At 34.5% G+C, this 4020-nt stretch overlaps 1 long non-coding RNA gene across 1 annotated transcript; it reads right to left on the bottom strand.

Moving 5' to 3' along the window:
• Positions 1 to 963: 963 nt before the first annotated feature.
• Positions 964 to 3240, bottom strand: LOC109590688 (uncharacterized). Its single transcript, XR_002189449.1, has 4 exons — positions 2962 to 3240; positions 1389 to 1458; positions 1191 to 1321; positions 964 to 1138 (listed from the first exon to the last, which is right to left on the bottom strand). It is a non-coding gene; the product is annotated as an uncharacterized LOC109590688 (long non-coding RNA).
• Positions 3241 to 4020: the final 780 nt, after the last annotated feature.

The following is a 4020-nucleotide window of genomic DNA, read 5'->3' as shown; positions in this document are numbered from 1 at the left end:
AAAGGAGACAGTAGCAATGAAGAGCAACATAGCTTTTGAATGCATGTACTGATCAATGCTTATCTGTTGAATCTATAGAAACTGTAGAAGTTACGTAAATTTAATTAGGAAACTATTTACTCATGAAATTGATTCCCACATTGTTATTTAAGTAGATACGCATGACATAAACACGTGACCAGGCTCACTTACGAAGGATAATAATCATAAAAGTTGACAGATTTATTCGGAAAATTAAATGAACATAACAAAATAAACAATATGAATATAATGTAAACTTTATGAGAGATCATAAATCATATTTGCTAAATTTCTTAACCTCCTTCGATTCAGTCCAGTCAGATCATACATGTGTAGTGAGCTGACTCATTGTGATGCAGAACTTATGAATTATTCATTGATTATTATCTGTATATAAATGCATGTTGTGTCAAGTTAATTTCAGTGTTTGGGTGTCAACTAAATCGAAGCGGCTTGAGCACTAAATCTCACCCTCTCTCCCAGACTGGTAGAATCATATCTAAATTCTACATATGAATGATATAAATGTTATAAACTATAGCGAATACATCCATTTAACGGAGAGTACCTAGTGTAACAAATATATTCTTTATTGCTGTACAAAATAAATCCAGAGAAATGACACCTATGTATAACTTTACTGTCCTGAAGTGTCTATTATATAAAGACTGAGAATCAATTAACTCTTTAATGACCAAAATTAAGATAGGTGTAGTTGCTGCCAGTAATAAATTTATTTAGTAGCTGAGATTAGATAGTCTCTTTCACAAGAATGATAGACAGTTGATAAGCAATACAGATATACCTTACATGAGCAACAAAACACAAGCGTTGCTATGGCTTAGCATCTTTGATGTGTAAATGGCATAGATAATAGAGTATAATATCTAATATCTAATACTATACTCTAATAATATAATTTATACTCTAATATCTATGGTAAATGGATCAATTGGCCTGTCAAAGCAATTAATCTATGACTCATAAAATGAGTCTATGGTCCTTAAAGGATTAAAGGGTCTTACCCAATATAAGCATTCATGCTCAGTACAGATGAGGGTAATGTCCGACCTGATTCGATATCAACAGCATATCCACTATCCTTAATCTCCTTCACCTGTACCACATAATAACACCAATAACTTGGAAAAAATTATTTCTTTACTCACGCTCTTCATCATGTCATCCTGGTTATTATGGCAGCTGATAGCTCCACCCCCTCAAATGACATGACGTTTTATAATAGTGTTAACGCATCCTTCAGGATTAATTCCACCACCATTGGTAACGACACAAATACCTAAATATAACTATTAATAACTCCGGTGTGGTGGGCGTGGCTGCTTATAATTAATGGGTGTGGTTACCTTGCTTCTTGATGTCATGAATGAGTGGTTTGATACAGTGAGATATGAAATCAGGAGTATAGCTCATATCCTGTGATGAGAAAAGGGCTAATGCTTAAGCTGAAACATCATAAAAATGTAAAAAATGGAGATTTGCCCGAGACCATGTACTAAAGTACAAGGACTTTTGGCCAATTTTTGAGTAACTTTAAAATTTTGTGTAAAATCTAATTTTAATCAGATTCAGTTCAAATTTGCTACACAACGTTAAAACATGTATATCTATTAAAAAAATTATTAAAATTGAGAATTCCCTCCTTGTCATTTTTGGCAAAATTTCTTTACTATATAGGGCTAAGCAAATTATGCTTCAATTTCTGCCAATTATACTTTTAGGCACTGCCCCAAATTCCATCCTATTTTGCTTTGAAATAAATCCAATTATGCTCATTACTATACTCATCTTTTAAGCTTTACTCAAATATCAACTATCAAGTTACATGCACGTATCTGTTATATCTGTTATACCGTAGGGCACCTTTTTTCAAGGGCTATAAATTTCCCGGATTTAGTGATTCTTTGAAAATTCACAAAAAATACTTCTGCAAAAATTTAATTAATATGGTACAAGATGGCAGATGGCATAAATTTGCAAAAATTAAATCCGCAAAATCTATAGCCCTCAAAAAAAAGGCGCCCTACGGTAATGCCAAAATCTGAAAATGTTCTTTCAAAGACTTTGATTCACTAGAAAATAAAATACTCTAAGTCATTGGCCTCGCTCAGCTTTGCGTAGGCACGAGGACTATAGTTGGACTAGTACTTGCTGTATTGAATTGTAATTTCATGTGGTCAGGGGTATGGTATGGATGTGGTCAGAACTTTCTGACCCACTATGCTTAAATGCCAGCATAATAACTTGCCCTATTATGCACCAAATTACCGTACACGTCTTAATTTTCGAGGTGTATTAAATTTCGTTATTTTCGTGCTCACCTTAATTCCACGAAATTTAAACCACCTCTAATGCCATTCTATTGTATGTAGACTATGGCCAGAACACGAAAATTAGCTCACACGAATATTAACTTTTGAGCAAATTTCATTGAAAACACGAAATTTTGAACCCTCAAAAATTTGGACGTATACGGTATGCTAGCATAATTTGCCTAGCCTTAGTACTATAGTACAGAGTGTTTTGTCCAATTTTTGAGTAACTTCAAAAATTATAAAAAATCTAATTTTGATCAGAATCAGCTCAAACTTGCTACACAACATACCGTATAGCGGGAAATTTTGGAGAAAATTAAATTTGGTGAATTTGGCGTTTTGATAGCCATTCGCCAAAATAAAATCCGCCATTTTGAGCCATTATACGCATGCTCAATGGCACATGGCCACTAATTCGCCAAAATAAAATCCGCCAATAACCAAAATTTAGCAATTCACCAAATTTTACTCCCTCCAAAACTACCCGCTATATGGTACCTTGCAACATACAAACATGTGCATATATATCTGGCTTAGGAAATGAAATAAAATGGAGATTTCTAGTACATGTATCATGGATCATGTGCAGGAAATGCAGCATTACTGGTTTTTTTCTTTTAGCTCCAGCCAGTAGGGACATTGTTATCTCTGAGAGATAGTCAGCAACTAAGAAGACCAAATCACCATACCTCACTAACTGAGGCGTAGACTCAGACGTGTCACCCCAAAAACCAGAAGAACAGCTAATCCTAACCCTCTCATACTTCCCTGAACTAGCTCCATAGGGAACGACTAACAATGCTAGAACGTAGTACTGGTGTAAGAAGTAGGTCAGAATACCAGCCATTTTTGATTGCCACTCCCAGTCTCCCACCCTATCTATGCAGACAATGCTGCAAGCCTGCTGTGGAATTATGCAAAAATTAAAAAATGAAAACAACCATTGATTACTTATTATTGTATGCATGCATGCAAAATGTGGATTAAAAATCAGTCAATCAAATCTTCACGTATGAGTGTCTCTCTTCTTCTAGTCACAAAATCACCATCTTCATCATACAGTTCTACTATCACCATATTCTCCATGTCGTGGGTAACAACGTGTCTGTCATCTACAAAAGGAACCCTCAGTGACCTCAGATATTTTTGACGCTGCGAAATCTTTCTTGTAGTTTGTGGCATTCTCATAATTTGAGACTTAATTTTTTTCCATATTTTCATCTGTGTAAAGCGATAGATCACAATGCAAAGAAACACCAAAACTACGAGAGAGATAGAGATGTAGCTGAAGATATACGAAGCTTTTGGATTTATATTTGTATCATTGATTGCTGCTAGAAAAATCAGATTAATGTAATGAAAGCATTCAAGATAATTATTGCATTTCTTCTGATATGGACCTTTTGTTATGGCAACAACACCAAGCAGTATCCCTATAATAGTAATAATAAAAACAAATTGTGCCTCACCAGACACAATGACTAAAACTACATATATGATTCTCATCAGTAGAAGAAATCCAGTCCACATCCTATTCTTATCATCATATGGTCCATTGTAGGCATCAAAAAGAGGCTTCAGTTTAATCCAACACTTACAGCAATGATAACGTGATAAATACTTCTCAATGCATGGACTGCATAGAAGAAACAATGTATAAAAG

Source organism: Amphimedon queenslandica, unplaced genomic scaffold (assembly GCF_000090795.2).
Source record: "Amphimedon queenslandica unplaced genomic scaffold, v1.1 AMPQUscaffold_9653_Cont18219, whole genome shotgun sequence".
NCBI classification, from domain to species: Eukaryota; Metazoa; Porifera; class Demospongiae; order Haplosclerida; family Niphatidae; genus Amphimedon; species Amphimedon queenslandica.
Note: the sequence above shows the minus strand (reverse complement) of the source record. Positions and strands in the feature narration are given on the sequence as shown.